Source organism: Peromyscus leucopus, chromosome 16_21 (assembly GCF_004664715.2).
Source record: "Peromyscus leucopus breed LL Stock chromosome 16_21, UCI_PerLeu_2.1, whole genome shotgun sequence".
Classification (NCBI taxonomy): domain Eukaryota; kingdom Metazoa; phylum Chordata; class Mammalia; order Rodentia; family Cricetidae; genus Peromyscus; species Peromyscus leucopus.
In genome coordinates this window covers 3,480,534-3,502,154 of record NC_051084.1, presented here as the reverse complement: position 1 = coordinate 3,502,154, position 21,621 = coordinate 3,480,534, and the positions used below count along the sequence as shown (strand labels likewise).

The 21,621-nt window shown below is 38.2% G+C and overlaps 1 non-coding gene across 1 annotated transcript; it reads right to left on the bottom strand.

The window, feature by feature from the left end:
• Positions 1 to 11,050: 11,050 nt before the first annotated feature.
• Positions 11,051 to 11,211, bottom strand: LOC114684239. The gene has a single exon (XR_003733279.1). It is a non-coding gene; the product is annotated as a U1 spliceosomal RNA (small nuclear RNA).
• Between the last annotated feature and the right edge of the window lie 10,410 nt (positions 11,212 to 21,621).

Sequence of the window (21,621 nt, the reverse complement as noted above, 5' to 3'; positions counted from 1 at the left end):
GTAGTTCTTTGGATTTGCTTTCTGCTTAGAAAGGCTTGAATTTAGTCCACAGCAGTTATGGAAGAATAAAAATATATCGTTACTTTTTACATGTGAACTTAGTAACTACATTGCTGCACTACTCCAATTGTAGAAAGAAAAACAAATCTAAGTCAGTTAAGATTATCATCTCACACTGTTTTTCTGGGTAGATTTTAGAATACTGTAATGCTAGAGTGCTGTAATTGTGCCTGGTCATCTTCCCTTTCCTGCTTCATTAATCATTAAATAGTATTAGTAGTTGTCATGCCAGACTGCAACAGACCTTGCTTGTTGAGACACTGCATAGGGTCTTAGCATGGGAACCTGTGTAAACGTGACCCAGCAATTACTCTGTTAGATGTCAACCTTTAGCAATTCTTTGCTTTGAGTACAAAGTCATTAGGACTTTGTTTTTCTTTCTTTCTTTCCTTCTCTCTTTCTTTCTTTCTTTCTTTCTTTCTTTCTTTCTTTCTCTCTCTATCTCCCTCCCTCCCTCCCTCCCTTCTTTCTTTCTTTCTTTCTTCCCTTCTTCCTTCCTTCCTTCCTTCCTTCCTTCCTTCCTTCCTTCCTTCCTGTCTTTCTTTTTTGATGGAGAACAGAGGATAGAGGTCTTTGAGCAGCCCCCTTGAAACTAACATCAATCACCCCCCTTTACACCATGTTCTCTATATTTATTCACTTACCAGAGCCTCTCTTTCCTGGTGTGAGTTTAGTCCCAGTATAGGTTTTGCTTCTTGACCACTCCCTCACAGTGCAACTTAATACACATGGTTCCTGTATTTTCAAACACTTTGAGTGGCATCTTTCTCTCATCTCAGAACCAAAACTGTTTATATTCTTCCCTTGAGCACTAATAATCTCTCCTCCATTCCATACCTGGATAACTTCTAATCATCCTTTAGATATCCAACCTAAAATAAAGACCCCATTCACACTGGTTATTTTCTTATAGCATTCTACTATTTTTAATGTCACTGTGTTTACTATAGCTTAAATATATATTAGCTTGTATGATTAATGTGTCTATATATCTCACTTTTAAAAATATAAAATTGAAAAGAATATAAATGTTTTATGATTTGATCATTGCTGTATGCTATAGCTATAGAGTTTTCTCTCTGGGTCCCGCCAATGCCTGGCAGTCCGATAGCCCACTTATAAAATAAACACACAGATGCTTATATTATCTAAACTGTTTGCCCTAATGGCTCAGGCTTCTTGTTAACTGTTCTTATATCTTAAATTAACCCATTTCTATAAATCTATACCTTGCCACGTGGCTCGTGGCCTACTGGCATCTTCACATGCTGCTTGTCATGGCGGCGGCGGCGGCGGCTGGCCATGTCTCTCTGACTCAGCCTTCCACTTCCCAGAATTCTCTTCTCTGCTTGTTCTGCCTATATTTCCTGCCTTGCTACTGGCCAATCAGTGTTTTATTAATAACTAATCAGAGCAACACATTTGACATACAGAACATCCCACAGCAGTATGCCCATGACACAGGCTAAGAAAACTCTTCAATATCCTATTTATAATGTATTATATTCCTAGTTTATTCCTAACTCTTTAAAGAGTCCCACAGTTTCAGTTAGAAACCTTAAATAAGTGAAAAAATAGGATTTTACATATGCAATATAAATTTACTAAGGACTCACAAGCTGAGACTATTTGAAGATGGAAATGCCTTGTGCTTCTATACACATGAATCAGAACCTTTTCTATTAAGATGAATATAGAGAATCAGAATGCAACCTTTTGTAGAATGGGAATTATATTACCTAGGTCTTGAAACATAGTAAAACAGAATGGAAGATGACTGAGCAAACCAAATACTGTGTCAGAGAGAGTCAGAACTTCACTAGAAACAGACATGCATTGATGTCTGCTCATACATTAGCTGCTTTCTGATTAAAGGACGATCTATTTTTACACATTGGCATTGACTCTATTATCCACACTATCATCATAATAATGCCTAAGGCTGACATTAGTAAAAGCTTCCTCTGTCAGGGACTGGGCCACATGCATTGGATGGATTACATCATTGAAGGCCACAGTGAACTTATAAATTAGGCCTTATCTGTATTCCATTTTTAAAGAGAAGATATTGGAGATTTGGAAGATTTACTCAAGTTGGTAAAGTAGTAAGAAGTACATCCAGCTCTGGTACCAGAAGTCTAATCCAGCATTCAACTTGTTTGGTCATGTTTTGCAGTTGTACCAAGTGAAGGCTTTCATTAAGACACTTTCATCAATTTGGCTAATCTACTTTGACCATATGTACCCGATTCTTCTTTTTTTATTCTGCATTTTCTTTGAGACAAGCCATGCTCAGCAGTCAGCATGTTGTCTTCTAGGTCCGGGGCTAGCCTGTGTTGTAATTCAGTATCTGCCTAGACAGAGAAATTCACAATTTTGGTCCAGGAGAGTTCATCTGTGAGATAGTAGGGTTGAGTTTTACATCAGGAAATAGAAGGCAGAGATTAACACTCTCAGGAGGCCATAGACAAAGAAATCTAGAAGATAGCACAGAACTTCAGGGGGCTACATTTCATAGGGGCTCCTTCATAGGGGCTCCATTTTCTGACCCTCAGGAAACTATATCCTGGGTAGAATTAAAGTTGATCTTCCTGTGTTTTATAGCCATTGGCCATGATAACTCGTTCTCTATAGATTTCCATTCAATCATTATCCCTAAGTCTTGGTTCACTTTGAAGTTCTTATTGATGGGAGAATGTCTTTTTATCCTTTCTATGTTAATGACGTTGGATTAATGTTTTAATTGTTCAGAGGACTTTCGCCTGCCTTTTTTTATTTGAATCTTGAAACAACATTTTTAGAGGCCAGGAGTCCATCTGTTGTTGTCACAGTGGCTAGGTACACACTGCTAGTAAGAGGAAATGCAGCTAAGCAGAGTCAGGGCTGAGGTTATGTGTCATTCCTTGATTATCTGGCCTTTCAGAGTGATTATGTCAAGGCCCTTTCATTTTTACTTCTCTCCCCTTAGTATCTGCTTGAATATGCCATGATCCTGCTGGTAGTTATCTGTAAGCCACTTCTCAGACACACAATACTTACTGTATATGAACATGACCTGGTCAGGCTGACAGAAGCAGGTCACAATTTCCCAAGAAAATAGCAGAGTCATGGGAAAAAAGGGCATGAATATCATCAAATACAAAGCTTGACATTTACCAAGGACAATTGTTTTATCATAAAAGTATCAGGCTTTTGGGAGCCTTTCAATTAAGCTACCACAAGCTATTCTGCCTCTTCAGGGTGGTGGGTGGAGGCAAGAATAACAAAGTGTGTATGTGTGTGTGGATGGGGGGCCAGGGAGAGGAGGTGGCAGATGAGAAGGGGAAAACCAAAGGACACATTCTTGTGGTTTCAGGAGTAAATTGAGCTCCTAATTCTTTGTGAGCAGTAGTAGGATTAAGAGTTCAAAAGGGCAGGTCACACAGGGGCAGGGGGCCAGGCTGGGTCTTGCAGGGATGTGACCCAGGAAATTCTGGCAGGCTGGGCCCCCATACCTTCCCAGCAGGCCTCCAATTAGGATTTAATGGTCAAATGTGGAATGCATTAGGACATCTCAGCAGAAAGTCAATGTTCAAAGGAGCCGGATCTTTTTGGCTAAGTAGAAAAACATTCCTCCATGGTCAGTTTCCTCCTGAACCTTCTAATTCTGGGACCTCACTGGCAGTGGTGACTTTCAAAGCATCACATGTCAGTGGCCTCTATGTACATTCACTATTTTCCTTGAACAAAGAAGAATAGACTCACTAGCTTGCTCAAGTATTTGAAGCAATATGAAGAATAGGAAGGATTTTTGACACAGAGTTAATGTTTGTGGATTATATGAATATGGATAATGCGAAGGGAACATAGATTAAAATACATATCTGCTAATGTATGAATATATCAAACATATGTCAAAATTTTTGCATACTTCTACATGTGTGCCTGCTGTATTTATTTAATATTCTCCTCTTAAAATTTGTCCTTATATTCTATCTTGTCACATAGAGATGTTTGACGCAACTTTCCAAGACAAGACAGTATTCTGTGTGTATGTAAGTAGGTGTGTATGTATATGTGTTTGTATCTATGTATATTTATGTGTATATATATGTATGTACAAATATTCCAAAGAAAGATATATGTGATATATAAATATAAATGCACAAATGTGAGACTGTGTAAACTTTTTCTCTCTAAATGTGATTTAATATATGAATTTTGGTGTACATGTTGGTACCCATGAATATGATCCTGGAAGTGGACATACAAGGGAGCAATCAAGTTCATGTGTACGTAAAAAATCAATGAACATCCCTTGGTGATACATTTTTGCTTTGTGTGAACATGAATGCCGTATATCTTGCTGTATATGCATGTCATACATGGGTGGGATGTGGAACTGTTAAAGGGCTTGCATTTGTGAATAAATATTGGGTAATATGTGACTAGCCAGCTAATTCAAATAAACTTAGATATGCACATGTGCTGTTATAGATGTTAGTTGTATGACTCTGTGAATATCTATGTCTCAGATAGGGACTGAAGAGTGGTGAGACGGTACAGAGCTTGCACAGTTTGGGGATTATGACACTTCATGGATTTTTGCAGAATTAAGGAATGTTCTTCTTGTGTTGGTGCTCATGGCTTTCCTATTCTAACACATAAGGATGAAGATCATACACTTCATCCTAAAAACTATGCAATCCCTATTTTGATGTGTCCCAGCATCTGTTTTGGGTTTCGAAGAGTTACAAAAGGAAATCCATTCCATTTCCTCCTAACATTACTATATAGTGTTCACACACACACACACACACACACACACACACACACACACACACACATCTATACATGGTGTTTGGTGTAAGAACATCACCAGATGATGTATTTTGAACATTTGGATGTTATTATATCAGTGCTAAATTTAGGCTGACCAGGTCACACTGCTTTGCCTGGGAATTTTCCTCAGTGTTGAACTAAAAGTCCCAGATTCCAGGGAATCCCCCAGTCCTGTACAGACCAAGTCAATTTGACCCCTCCACCTGGATTGTTGTTACTTACTGTAGAGCAAGAAAACCAAGCCTGCAACATACTCAGGAGCCATGATTTCTAATTCAATCTTTAAGAATTATTTATTTTACTTTATGTGTGTTTGCCTGACTCTGTGTGTGTGTGTGTGTGTGTGTGTGTGTGTGTGTGTATCATGTGTGTTCAAGTATCCACAGATACCAGAAGAGGGAATCAGATCCTGTGGAACTGGAGTTATAGAAAGTTATGGGCCTCCATGTGGGTGCTGAGAACTGAATCCAGGGACTCTGTAAGAGAAGCAAGTGATCTTAATCACTGGGTCACTGGGCAAGATCTCTATCTTCTGTGCTTCATTTTGTCCAGGGGGTTGAGATGTGTTGAATCATACCAGAACAATTATTTTTTTTATGTGTAAAGCTAGTTATTGCTTTAGCACAACCAAGGGTACAAGGGAATCTTCTACTGCTAAAGTCTCTTTGGGATTCCACTGACCCTAGACAGATGTGACACCATGTGAAATCAAACTTCTGTGCCTCAGATATAACATTTATAGAGTGAATACACACACACACAGTGAATATATATGTATATATACACACGCATATATATATATATATATATATATATATATATATTCAGTAAGAAGGCACAGAAGTAAAGTAGGTAATTATTTTACATTAAGGATACATTCAACAAATACTATACTATTGGTGTACACACACACACACGTATGTCACAGACTGCAGAAAAGATATATGCTATAGGTTATTTTTCAAAAAATGTACAGAATGTGGTTCTTGCCCTAAAAACTATTAGTTGTACTGAGAAAGATATTAAGGCCATAATATTAATAACTAGTCTTTTCTAAGAGAGAGTAGTAGTTGTACTCAGAACAATTTTTAAAACAATTCCTTGTCATATTCCATCAGCTGTTCTTTCAGTAATAACCATGGGTCTAACAGTGGGTTAGAAGTTGAAGAACACTTCACAGAGTGAATCAATTCATCCATGGAAAGATTGCCTCTCTGAAGAATGAGGAAGGATACATGATTACAGATCCAACTCCAAGTGTCATGCCCACAAAAGAAAGTAGAAAAGAAAATCTGGAAGAGGAACAATTTGGAGTCAGTATAGCAAGAACAATACCTTGTGGGGAATACGGCTTACTGTTGATAAGGAATTGAATTATTTACAACTAGTACCTTGCTGTGAACAAAGAAAGCTGAAATACTCATATCAAGGTTGTCTAAATGACTTTGAAGACATAGAAAAATTATTTTAATATAAGCGGATACAGGCTATAAGGATGAGAAGGCAGAACGCACTAACATCTTGGCAATTGTAAAAGGATTTTCAGAGCTCAGAAGTCAACAACTTGAATATGCCATATAAGAGGGTTCACTAGACAGAAAATTGGGTTGGCCAACTGGCTGACAACTCGGGGGTGGAGACGTGATTTACAGTAACATTCTGGAGAATGGGAATAACACATACATACATGAGAACTGGAAGCAAGAGATATTGAGGAGAGAGCTACAGCCTCCCAATGGCCAGAAATGGATCTTCACAGTATCCTAAACTCCTTTTAAGACTTAAGTCCCAGAGGACAGAACTCACTTTCTGCATCCTGAGAACTCAATGGCCTGAGTGTCTCTCTTCAGTAAATGCAAGGTTCACATGGGGAACAGGTGAAATAAGGACACAAATTACTCTGCTGAGGAGTTTGTACTTGATTCTGTGAATAATGAAAAATCAGCAAAGAGTTTTCAGGAGACAAGTGATTTGTTTCAAATCTGCATTTTAGAAACTCACTCTGAACTTAGCAGTGTAGGGGTGGATTTGAGAAGATGGGGGAGTGCAAAGTCCTATGCAGAAAGATGAATTAGGAAATGCCCACTGTCATCCTGATAGCATATTCTGGAAGACTGAAGGAAGATTGCCTCAAGAGTCATCGAGGAACACTGCTCACTACCTTTCTACAGAAGTGAGTCTTCACAGCTACACAGCCCTGTATTCTCATTCACATGTGAGAATCAGTCTCATTCTCTCCATAGTAAGAATATAATCTGAGCTCTGGGAAAGAGCTATTACCCTTTTGAATACATTTGATAAATTTATGTGTTCGTGCTAGTGGTAAAGCTGTGTATGGCCATAGAGTAAAATAAATAAATAGATAGATAAATAAAAAATGATAGATAGATATAACACTGACTTTTATAGAAGAATGTCTGAATTCTGTTCACAGCCATTTAACATAGTAGCAGCTTGACTTTGACTAAGTTCTTTATCCTACCTCCCTGTATCAGTGACATAAAATTTGAGATATAACACCAGTATCATGATATTGTCAGAGTCTGCTGAAGAAAATATATGTAAGAGTCTCTTTGAAGTCCTTGAACAATAGTGCAAACATCAGGTATTGATTTTGCAGACATACTTGGCAGAGATTGACATTAACTATTTAAAAGATAAGGTGTCTGTTCTAAATTTTGGATCACTAGCTGGATGTGCATGGGATGTCTTCTATACCTTGCCTTCCATAACAGTTTTATTTCTAAAGAAAGCTCATCCCCAGTGATGGAGCATTAAAAGAGATTTCAGCCAGAAGACTAGCAAGCTGATTGCTCTATGTCATTACTGACTCAGTTTTTTTTTTCTAGAAGGACTACATTCTGGAGGGAGTTTCTGAGTACCCTTATGATTACAACCTGTAAGGTCACAGACTATAAAACACCCCAGGACAAAACCTCTCTATTTACGGCTCTTCCCATGTGTGTGACCTTGTGTCCTCCAGCACATGCTGTATTTCAATTAACTTTTCAGTCTTCTTGTTCCCATTTTTCTTTTGCTATTCAAGCACTGATCCTTTCTCTTCTTAGTAGCTTGTGGAACACTCAAGACCCCATTAAAGTCAATAGACATGTGTCCTTGATTAGCAAGAAAGATGAATGGCAATAAGGGTTGTAGACAATGTGGATCCATGAAACACCTTGAACTCTACTGAAAATAAAAAAGGGCATTTTCCAGAATCTGGGGCTCCTGCTTCACAGTGAACAGATGGCTCAGAGTCCTGGCATGACACCTCCACTTTCCTGTCATGTGGAGAGATAGAAATTGAGACCTTCAGTACTGCAGAAGCACAGCACACGAGTGAAAACACTTGGAGATCATTGTGGTGAGTAATCTCGATTTTCAACTTGACTGGATGATTGAGGAATGCATAGGATTAGCAAAACACACCTCCGTATGCATTTTTGTGGATGTTACCAGAGAATATTGATATGTAGTATGGCAAATAATGGGAAAAGACCCACTCTGAATGCTGGCTGGACTATCCAATATGTGAGGCTCCTGCGATGGAGTAAAAGTGAGATCAGTGTAGGAGTTACTACTAAGCCCCACCATGCCTTGCTTGATAGACTGAATCCTGTGAAACTATGAGCTAAAATAAATTCTTCTTCCTTTGAGTTATTCTATTGGGTATATTATGATGTGAACTAAATTGGTACATTCAATGCAAGTGCTCATAGTCTTGAAATGCATCCTGCTTTATTTCAATCCTTTGCTAAATGCTGAGCCTATAATAATGATAAAGTCCTGATTTCCATACTCTGAGGATGGAAGAATGATTGAATTCATTCATTTTTTTCTTATTTCATGTATGCATTCTATATCCAATTGACACTTACCATGTAACAGGCAAAATGAGGAAAAGAGATAACAACAAATACAACTCCAAAATGACAAACTATGGTAGATTGACAAGGCAAATGTGAGCCCTCATATATATATATATATATATATATATATATATATATATATATATATATATATACATCAAGAAAAAACCCTCTTAGAAGTAACATTTGGAGTATTATATGGATAATGAGTGAAAACCCAAATTGTCTAGAGAGTAGAAATTGCTAACAGTGTCCTAGGCAAAGGCAACAGATTGAGGCAGGCTCCAGAGTCAATAGGAAATGAGAGTAGGCCAACGAGGCTGTGATTTAGGGAGTAAGAAGAGAAGAGTGATCTAAACCTGGAGGAGGCTTGGCAGCTGCTGTGTCGGTGTCAGTGTGAAACCATTCAACAGTGAAAGTAAGGAGTTGAAATTGAGGATTTGTATTTGTTTCAACTATTACTCTGCACTACAAAGAACTGATCAAAAAGACCAGCAAGGGTGGAATCAGAGACACAAATGTTATGGATAAATCCAGAAAGGACACTGACCTGGATAAGGATAGAAATTGTGGGTATAGATGAAATGATAAATGCAATGTAAATGGGAGGCACTACAGTAAAAGTGAGCTCTGATTCTTGAGGTTAACTAGGACTATGGCTTATGAGGAAATCACTTGGGAAAGAGTGATTATTTTGAGGAGGAAACATACTTACCTTGCTGGATAGTGGACCGAAGGCATTCTTTTCTGATATCAACACATTTCTCAAGCTCTAAACCAAAATTATCAATTTTTACTGTTTTCCTTTAACATTGAACTTCATTCGTTGTGGCTTCTATGACTTATATGGATCTTGTTGCATTAGAAAGAGTTCAATCACTAGTACCTTTCTCTATAACTCAAATCAACAGAAATAAGATGAGGAAGTAAGACAAACATAAAGCTAAAGTATCATTTTTGTTAGTGATAGAACTGATATCATGATGTGGGGCTGCTGCTTGGGATCAAGTGAGCATTCAAGCCCTGAGCTTGGGAATTCCACTTAACCACAATGGTGTGTGCAGAGACAGTGGTGGTTAAGAGCAATAGAATGGAGTTGCAGCATACGACAGAGGCTCTTCCTCATTAAGACATCTTCCAAAGGGAAACAGATGCTTGCACTGAGCTGCACATGTCCAGTTCTTCTTTCCAAGCTCAGCATTCAGATAAAAGAAGGTACAGAGGGTCTATGAATAAAATGGCAACTTGTCTCTCTACAAATTGAAGGAACTAGAAAGAAGCACTGCTCCCCAAAGGACTCAAATGCATGTCTTGAACATATTTTAAGCAGTTCTGTCTTCACTCTTATACCAGTCATGTCTGTACATATTGTGATGCAACATAGCTCATGAGCCATTAGAAAGAAGGATCATTAATTGTTTGGTGTCCAAAGCTTTGTGTACAATGGACAGTCAGCCCTTTGTAGCAGATTATACCGGACTTTGCAGTAAGATTCAAAGGCTTGAATATTATCGTTGTTATTGGTTATATTTGTAATATTGGTTGATGTAATTCTTTAACCTCCTGATTTTCACCTGTGGAGCATGAATATCTATTTTCTAAGTGACTCTGGACATCAAGATACCATCTTTATAAAAGCCTCTGGTGTAGTCAGCACTAATTAAATGCTATTCCTTTTTTTTCATTTTAAGGCATTTCAATAAACACTTCCTAGGTTTCAGAACTCATCTGCCTTTAAATTCTGAAGAACTTTAAGTTCACCTCTATAGAAACTAATAATACTTAGTTCTGATTTGTCACTTTAAGGGAAAAATGGGTGGCTGGAGTGATGGCTCAACAATTGAGTACTGACTGCTCTTGCAGAGGACCTGGGCTTGGTTCCTATATGGTGGCTTACAATCTCTTGTAATTGCAATTCCAGTGGATCCAATGCCCTTTTCTGCTCTCTCTGGGCACCAGGCATGCAAGTAGTGCACATAATTATATACAGGAAAAAAAACTCATTCACAGAATAAAATAAGCAAATTCAAATAAAAGAATGTGTAAAATACTGAGTACTCTGTACAGTATTTTACACATTCAATAGAAAGCAAAGTCAGTTCTTTGAGGCAATAATGATTAGGTGCTTAGCTTTATGTTTTACCCTTTTATTCTAGTGACCTAAGAGGAAGATGTCTTCCTACAACAGCTTGATTTTTGCTGTTCTTATGATTGGGTTACTTCAAGAAAGACGTGGAATTTGGCCAATATGGTACAGTGCACAAATTTCTTTTCTTTTTCCTTTTCTCTTTTTTTTATTCAGAGGAGAGCATGAGCACAGTCCCACTACCACAAATTATGCAGGCTAGTTTCCTGCATTTGAGGAAATTGCAGGGGTCAGCACATCTGGAGTGCAATGGATAAGCCTCACCCTGGGAAAACCACCTTCGTGATCATGGTATCTCCCCTGCCAGGTAAGTATGAGCACAAATTTCTAACCAGATTGGCTTCATAATGTCCTAATTGATGGCTGCCATGTACTCTCCTATTGGTAGAGGTAACATGTTGGCTAATTGTAAACAAATGCACCCAACAACCATAATCATGTCTACCTTTAAAATATTCAGCCATAGTTGAAGATATGGTAGGAGAAATAGATTCATCAGTCAAAGAAAACACTAAAGCCAACAAAGTCATGACCCAAAATGTCCAAGAAATTTGGGACACCATGAAAAGACCAAACCTATGATTAATAGGGATAGAAGAATAATACCAACTCAAAGGCACAGAAAATATATTCAACAAAATCATAGAAGAAAACTTACCCAACTTAAAGAAGGAAATGCCTATGAAGATACAAGAAGCCTAGAACACCAAACAGACTAGATGCCCAAAAATGTCCCCTTGCCACATAATAATTAAACAACTAAGCATACAGAATAAAGAAAGACTATTAAGAGCAGCAAAGGAAAAGGGCCAAGTGACTTATAAAGGCAAACCCATCAGAATAACACCCGATTTCTCAATGGAGACTTTGAAAGCCACAAGAACCTGGACAGATGTAATGCAGCCACTAATTGACCATGGATGCCAGCCTAGACTAATATACCCAGCAAAACTTTCAATCATCATAGACAGAGTGAACAAAACATTCCAAGACAAAGCCAGATTTAAACAATACTTATCCACAAACCCAGCCATACAGAAAGCACTAGAAGGAAAATTCCAACCTAAGGAAGTCAGATACACCCTCAAAAACACAGGCAATAGATAAAGCCACAGCAGTAAAACCTAAAGAAGAGAAGTACACACACACTACCACCAAAAAATAACAGGAACAAACAATCACTGGTCATTAATATCCCTTAATATCAATGGACTTAATTCACCTATAAAAAGACATAGGCTTACAGAATGGGTATGAAAGCAGGACCCATCTTTCTGCTGCATACAAGAAACATACCTCAAATTCAAAGATAGACACTACCTAAGAATAAAAGGCTGGGAAAAGACTTTCCAATCAAATGGTCTTAAGAAACAAGCAGGTGTAGCCATCCTGATATCCAGCAAAATAGACCTTAAACTAAAATCAATCAAAAGAGATCAAGAAGGGCATTACATATTTATCACAGGAAAAATCCACCAAGATGAAATTTCAATTCTGAACATTTATGCCCCAAACACAAGGGCACCCACATATGTAAAAGAAACATTACTAAAGCTTAAACCACATATAAAACCCCACACATTAATAGTGGGAGACTTTAACACCCCACTTTCACCACTGGACAGATCTCCCAAATCAAAACTTAACAGAGAAATAAAGGACTTACTTGATGTCATGACTCAAGTGGACTTAATTGATATCTACAGAACATTCCATCCTAAAAAAAAAGAATATACCTTCTTCTCAGCACCCCATGGAACCTTCTCTAAAATCGACCACATACTTGGCCACAAAGCAAATCTCAACAGATACAAAACAATTGGAATAACCTCCTGTATTCTATCAGACCACCATGCTTTAAAGTTAGATATCAACAACAACAAAAACTACAGAAAACCTACAATCTCATGGAAACTGAATAATGCTCAACTGAATCACCAATGAGTTAAGGAAGAAAGAAATTAAAGACTTCCTAGGGATTAACAAAAATGAAAACACCACATACCCAAACTTATGAGACATAATGAAAGCAGTGCTGAGGAAAATTCATAGCACTAAATGTCCACATAAAGAAGTTGGAGAAATCTCATACTAGTGACTTAGTAGCACACCTGAAAGCTCTAGAACAAGAAGAAGCAAAGTCTCCCAGGAAGAATAGACGCCAGGAAATTATCAAAGTGTGAGCTGAAATCAATAAAATAGGAACAAAGAGAACAATACAAAAAATTAATGAAACAAGGAGTTGGTTCTTTGAGAAAATCAACAAGATAGACAAGCCCTTATACAAACTAACCAAAAGACACAGAGAGCATCCAAATTAACAAAATCAGAAATGAAAAGGGGGACATAACAACAGACATTAAGGAAATCCAGAGAATCATCAGGTCATACTTCAAAACCCTCTAATCCACAAAACGGGAAAATCTAAAAGAAATGTATAATTTTCTGGATAGGTACCACATACCTAAGTTAAATCAAGACCAGATAAACTATTTAAATTGTCCAATAACCCCTAAGGAAATAGAAACAGTCATTAAAAGTCTCCCAACCAAAAAAAAAAAAAAAAAAAAAAAAAAAAAAAAAAAGCCCAGGACCAGATGGTTTCAGCACAGAATTATACCAGATCTTCAAAGAAGAGTTAATACCAATACTCTAAATTGTTCCATACAATGGAAACAGGAGGAACATTACCTAACTCTTTCTATGAGGCTACAATTACCCTGATTCATAAACCAAACAAAGATACAACAAAGAAAGAGAACTACAGACTGAACTCACTCATGAACATTGATGCAAAAATACTCAATAAAATACTGGCAAACAGACTCCAAGAACACATCAAAACAATTATCCACCATGATCAAGTAGGCTTCATCCCAGGGATGCAAGGGAGGTTCAACATATGAAAGTCCGTCAATGTAATACACCATATGAACAAACTCAAAGAAAAAAAACACATGATCATCTCACTATAGGCAGAAAAGGCATTTGACAAAATCAAACACCCCTTCATGATAAAGGTCTAGGAGCGATCAGGAATACAGGGAACATACCTAAACATAATAAAGGCAATTTATAGCAAGCCAATGGCCAACATCAAATGAAATGGATAGAAACTCAAAGCAATTCCACTAAAATCAGGAATGAGGCAAGGATGTCTGCTCTCTCTGTACTTATTCAATATAGTACTTGAAGTTCTAGCCAGAGCAATAAGACAACATAAGGAGATTAAGGGGATACAAATTGGAAAGGAAGAAGTCAAGTTTTCCCTATTTGCAGAAGACATGATAGTATACTTGAGTGACCCAAAAGATTCAACCAAGGAACTGATACAGCTTATGAACACCTTCAGCAACATAGCAGGATACAAGATCAACTCAAAAAAATCAGTAGCCCTCCTATATACAATTGACAAACAGGCTGAAAAGGAAATCAGAGATACATCACCCTTTACAATAGCCACAAATGATATAAAATACCTTGGGGTAACACTAACCAAGCAAGTGAAGGATCTATATGACAAGAACTTTAAGTCCCTGAAAAAAGAAATATAAGAAGATGTCAGAAAATGGAAAGATCTCCCATGCTCATGGATAGGCAGGACTAATATAGTAAAAATGACAATTTTACCAAAGGCAATCTACAGATTTCATGCAATCCCCATCAAAATACCAACACAATTCTTCACAGACCTGGAAAGAATAATACTCAACTTCATATGGAAAAACAAAAAACCCAGGATAGCCAAAGGAATCCTGTACAATAAAACAACCTCTGGAGGCATCACGATCTCTGACTTCAAGCTCTACTATAGAGCTACAGCCTGGTCCTGGCATAAAAACTGACATTGTGGACCAATGGAATCAAATTGAAGACCCTGACATTAACCTGCACACCTATGAACATATAATTTTTGACAAAGAAGCCAAAAATGTACAATGGAAAAAAGAAAACATCTTCAACAAATGGTGCTAGCATAACTGGATATCAACATATAGAAGGCTTCAAATAGATCCATGTCTATCACCATGCACAAAACTGGACTCCAAGTGGATCAAAGACCTCAACATAAATCCAGCTACTCTGAACCTGCTAGAAGAGAAAGTAGGAAGTAGTCTTGAACACATTGGCATAGGAGATCACTTCCTAAATATAACACCAGTAGCTCAGACACTGAGAGAAACAATCAATCAATGGGACCTCTTGAAACTGAGAAGCTTTTGTAGAGCAAAGGATACGGTCAACAAGGCAAAGCAACAGCCTACAGAATGGGAAAAGGTCTTCACCAACCCCACATCTGATAGAGGACTGATATCCAGAATATATAAGGAATTCAAGAAATTAGACATCAAAATACCCAACAGTTTAATTAAGAAATGGGCTATAGAACTAAACAGAGAATTCTCAAGAGAGGAAACTGAAATGGCGGAAAGACATTTCAGGAATTGCTCAACATCCCTAATCATCAGGGAAATGCAAATCAAAACAACTCTGAGATACCACCTTATGCCTGTCAAATTGGCTAAGATCAAAAGCACTGAAGATACTTTATGCTGGAGAGGATGTGGAGCTAGGGAACTCTCCTCCACTGTGGGAATGCAAGCTTGTACAACCACTTTGGAAATCAATATGGCACTTTCTTAGAAAATTGGGAATTAATTTTCTCCAAGATCCAGCTATACCACTCTTGGGCATATACCCAAGGAATGCTCAATCATACCACAAGGGCACTTGCTCAGCTATGTTCATATCAGCATTGTTTGTAATAGCCAAAACCTGGAAACAACCTAGATGCCCTTCAACTGAAGAATGGATAAATAAAATGTGGTACATATACACATGCAATACTACTCAGCAGAGCAAAACAATGGCATCCTGAGGTTTGCAGGCAAATGGATGGATCTAGAAAAAAATCATCCTGAGTGAGATAACCCAGACTCAGAAAGACAAACATGGTATGTACTCACCCATAGGAGGATACTAGATGTGGAACAAGGATGACTGGACTGCTACTCACAACACCAGGGAGGCTACCTGGAAAACAGGACCCCAAGAAAGACACGGGGATCGCCCAATGATGGCGAAATGGATGAGATCTACATGAACAGCCTGGACATGAGTGGGGATAATGACGGGCGAGGGTCGAGGGAAAGAGCTTGGGGGAGCGAGAGATCCCAGCTGGATCAAGAACAGAGAGGGAGAACAAGGAATAGGAGACCATGGTAAATGAAGACCACATGAGCATAGGAAGAAGCAAAGTACTAGAGAGGCCCACAGAAATCCACAAAGATACCCACACAATAGACTGCTGGCAATGGTCAAGAGACAGCCGAACTGACCTACTCTGGTGATGGGATGGCCAAACACCCTAAATGTTGTGCTAGAAACCCCATCCGATGACTGAGGGAACTGGATGCAGAGATCCATGGCTAGGCCCCAGGTGGAGCTCTGGGAGTCCAATCGGTGAGAAAGAGGAGGGTTTATATGAGTGAGAATTGTTGAGACCAAGGTTGGATGAAGCACAGGGACAAATAGCCAAATGAATGGAAACACATGAACTATGAACCAAAGGCTGAGGGGTCCCCAACTGGATCAGGCCCTCTGAATGGGTGAGGCCCTCTGATTGGCTTGATCTGTTTGGGAGGGATCCAGGCAGTGGTACCGGGTCCTGTGCTCAGTGCATAAGTTGGCTGTTTGAAACCTGGGGCTTATGCAGGGTCGCTTGGCTAGGCCTGGGAGGAGAGGACTGGACCTGCCTGGACTGAGTCTACCAGGTTGATCTCAGTCCTCAGGGAGTCTTTGCCCTGGAGGAGATGGGAATGGGGGGGTGAGCTTGGGGGAAGGGGAAGGGGCGGGAGGGGGGAGAACAAGGGAATCCGTGGCTGATATGTAGAATTAAATTATATTGTAAAATAAAATTAAATTAAATTAAAAAAAATATTCAGCCATCATCCTCTTAAGAAACTTAATATGAATGTTACACCTCTCTGAGTCCCAATGCAGAAATTTGGGCTTTTGTCTCCTTAGGGAAAATGAGGACTGCTCATTTAATTTCACAACTACTAATGAAACAGGATGACATAAAAAAACATGCAGCTCAAAACGTCACCTCAATGACTGAAGCAATTGTAACACAGATGCATGCTTTCTCATTTTCTCATGGAGAATGAGGGGAACCCATAACAGTCAAGTCCCATTCTTTGAAGATAATGTATCTGACAGGCAAGAGGAATTCTCACGAGAGTTTAGGCTGATGTGGCTTTTCCAAATGCCTTCTAGCAAAGAACGACCACACATTCCACAGAAGCAGCTCTTGGAGAGATGAAAGCAATTTTTCCTAAGAGGAGCTGACATTGGTTTTTGAATCCCACAAAGCATATTTAGGTCATTTCTGGATGGGAAAATCAGCCTTGGAGATAGATGTAAATTATCTGAAACATATTGATGATTTAAGGGAGAGTATGTTTTAGTCTGAGTCAGAATTCTGCCCAAGATATTGGTTATACAATATCACTGAATTTAGTCAACTAACAGCAATATTGATAACATACAGCCAAATCTCTAATCACAATTCAGAACCTAAATAACTCTGAAAGAGAAATGTGTTTTTGAAATTTGTTGCAGATTCATTTGGTAACTGAAGTCACTGGGGGGTCTCTGAAGTCTGTATCAGTCTTAGAATGAATCTTCATGTCTTTAACTGAATCTTTAATCTTTCACTGGGAGAGAGTTAATGTGTTTGCTTATAGAGAGTTTAGCTCCCTGTAGGGTTTTCAGACATTTATCCCCTTGTCTACACTGTTCAAACTGTATTACCTATCTGAAAGTCCTAAGAGCTGTAGATTCAAAATAATCTCTCAGGATCATACATGGTCACCAACTACATTTTCAAGAATTGGTTTCTTTTATTATTGACATATTACTTATGCTTTTATCCAATCAACTCAGCACCAGCTGTACATATTTATTAATCCCAGGGATCCTACATACCTAAAACTCATCCTAAGGATATATCCTTAGGAAGAGATCTACAGTGTTTTCTCAAGTTCCCTACACTGACAGATCATAAAGTACAATTCTGTATATCACTAAATTCTATTATAAACATTTTCTTTCCTTTATGTTTTCCTGAACTGTCAATCACTATCTGTATCAGTTTTCTTTAGTTGCATATACTAAGAATCTAAATCCAGCAAGAGGTCATTTAAAAACTTGCTCTGAATATTGGGTACTCAGAAGTTGACAGTGGTGACATGGGTAACCAGCTGCCTGTGAGGCAAATGGTGTTCTGATTTGGAGTGTTTGACAGTTTCTATGGTGTTCATGTCCTCTCTTTGTTCAATTTAAATAGCCATGGCTCGTTAACTGTATCTTTTTTTCCTTTGGTATTTAACAACTGAATCTTGCAATTTTATATCAACTCTCTGCAGTTTCTCACTTGTACTGGATAATTCTTAGAAGTCTGAGATGACTGTTCTCAAAAGTTTCTGGAGTATGCAAGGAAGATTTTACTCTAGCCTGTAGAAGCTTCCTATGGATAAATGGATCCTGTCCAGAAATTCAATGCCCTTAAATAGTGACCTGCTTTCCATCAGACTCTGAGAAAGACCCTTAGTCAATATAGGAATCAATTACTTGGAGCTGTCCCTCAAGTTCCTTATATCCTTACAGGAAAGATAGTTAGGTTTAACATCACTACCACAACAAAACATGAGCACTGGACATTTATGAGCCCCTGTCCCATTGGTTTCTGTTTACATCCTTCCTCATAACCACATCAATTTCCTAGGCTTTTCAGGTACTACGTAAACACACACACACACACACATATACATGCACCCACATACACCCACCCCTTTGGATGTTCTAAAGTTTTTAGACCCCATTTGGTGACTAGTTTGGAGACTATCCAGAGTTTGCACACCTATTTTACAATCCCCAGTCCAAACTTTTGAGTATATAGGATTCCTATTCATAACTTCTTGCATGATGTCTGGGGCTTTATGGAATAGCTTCTCCTTAGGAGAAAAACCTGGCAGATCTACTATCAGCAAGTTCCCTTAGCATTGACCCTCTCATTCCTGGATGAGTCACCCTCCCTCCAAATCTTCTAGTCAAGGACTCTTAGACACATTATGTAATCAAGACCTATAGTACTCCCACACTGTTCTCTTTCATGCTCAATTGTTTTTTCAGTACATGCATAGTGAGTCCTTATCCTGTACTAGAAACTATAGTAGACTTGTGAGATGCAAGGATGAACATGGTTGTGTCTGATACTCAAGAAACATAAACTACTAATTAGAAAAGGGATGGATATACTGACCACATCAGAACACAGAAATGTAGTTTTTAGGGCACACTTAACTTTCATAAACACAATTTTGACCTGGATTTTGAATGAAGAGATGTCATTTAGGTGTCTGGTGCCAGGACAGCACAGAACATTAGCTTACCCCATGGTCCAAAGGCAATGGCAGCCTAGAAGTTCATACAACTGATGTCCTGTACAGTTGGATTGCTGTCATAACAGGGACACAGGGACACTTCATGTTTTCTTTTAAAATTCTCTATATTACACAAAGTCCCAGGACCTTTGGTTATATTTGTATTTTCAAAATTTGGGATGCTGTCTGGCCTTGAGTATCCAAACATTTTTAGAGTATTCAAACAAAAAATAACTACAAAAAAGAAGGATTTTTTTGTCTTGGCAAACAAGAGAAATGTAAAAGTACAAACAGAATACATAAATTTGGCCAATTCTAGGCAAGGAAAAAACTCCATCCTTCTGGGAGGAAATGGTGTTCAATTATGAGATTTGTTGTGTGCTGGAGAATGAAATTTATTTTTTTAGATTTCCATCTTCCTTATATGGGCAGAAATACTTCTATTTCCTGGAGAAAACTTGGTGACTTTGTGGGAAATTTAATGTTCTCTTTGGAGAAAGAAAATAAATCTAAACAACAGAAATCTCATAGATCTGTGTTATTTTAGGAAAAGTGAAGAAATTTGGATAAAAATACATACCAGTTTCCCTGGGATTATCTTGGATTATGGTGGATATTTGTCCTGGTATATGCATTGGTATCTCCTCCCTTCCCTCTCAGAAATGGTACACTTGGAATACTAAATTCCTGGATGAAATATTGACTAATATAGAAATAAGTAGGAATTAACTATGCACAGTTAAATGTAGACATCTACTCTCTGAAGTACAGTTTGAGCATTTGAAAATGAGAAGTTATATAAATAATCAAAAATGAAGAGCCAGATACATTAATAAAGGACACCCCATCCATGAACATCCTGTGACTCCTGAAGTGCCGCTCTAGAGCTCTAGACAGTATCTAGTTGGAAAGAAACAAAGGGTATAGTGTTAAACACTGACAAAGGTACATATATAACAGTGTGTTTTCCTATTTCATTCTTCCAAAAGAGAAAGAGAGGGGAAGGGAGAAGGAAAGAAAGAAAAAGAGATCAGAGAGAGGTGGAGAAAAGAGAAAAGGAAGGGAGGGGAGAGAAAGAGATTTAAAGTCAATTATGGATGCATTTAAATCACTGTTCTTACATTTAATTGCCAAAGGAACCACCTCAAATTATTCTTTATTCAGCCCTTCTAGCTGTCAAATTCCATTTCTTTGCCTGTGAATTGTGGTGTGAAATCAGGAGTAACCTCTCCGCATGCTATTTTGAGGAAACTGTATAGTTGATGCAGTTGTACCTAGTGAGGAAATGGTATACTACAGTTGATACATTTGTACCTAGTAGTTCTTATGCAGTGAGACTCACGTTCTCCTGGGATATTTGTAAATAATTAGATACTTTTCTATTGTTGAGCCAAATGGTGATGCTACTGGCATTTAATTTAAAAAATAAACACAGGAATATTGTTAAATACTCTACTGTATACAAAGCAGTTAAATATCCTACTGTATACATGGCAGTCTCTTTGCCCAAATTATCAGTGGAGCAGAGATTGATAACCGATTTAGAAGTAACAAGTACTAGGTGGGCATGTATGCTTTCTTTAACTGCTGTTATTGACGCTATGATTCAACGTGTGTGTGTGTGTGTGTGTGTGTGTGTGTGTGTGTGTGTGTGTGTGTGTGTGTAGGTATTGTGTGCATCTTCATTTTATATTACCATTGTGATGAATATAGAATATTTTGGTAATAAAATAACATTTTCACCTCAGTTTTTTGTTTTTGTTTTCTTTTTTGAGAGGAGAGAGAAAGAGAGAGGGAGAGAGAGAGAGAGAGAGAGAGAGAGAGAGAGAGAGAGAGAGAGAGAGAGAGAGAAAGAGAACCTCCTGGTGTTGCTCAGAATGGCTGGCCCCAAAATCTTCAACTCAAGTGATACTCCCACCTTCCACACCTGAGTACCTGGAACTACAGGAACATGTCACAGCAGTCAGAATAATAACTTTAACATCGTTATTTTAAACTTCAACTACAATTGATAACATTACAGAAGCCCCTTAAAGTCAGAGATCAAATCTTATCTACATGTGGTAGGTCCTAACATATAATAGGGGTTTAATAGGGCTTGCTGAGTTGAAGTGAATACACACAACACTGTTGAAAAGGATAGGTATAGATGCTAACTATATTTTTGTTAGTGCTCTAACAAAATGGGTAGACTAATTATAATTGCTCTATATAGCTGCACATTATATGGCAAGCATCCTTCCTAAATTCATTTTCACCAAATAAACATCTTCTGTGA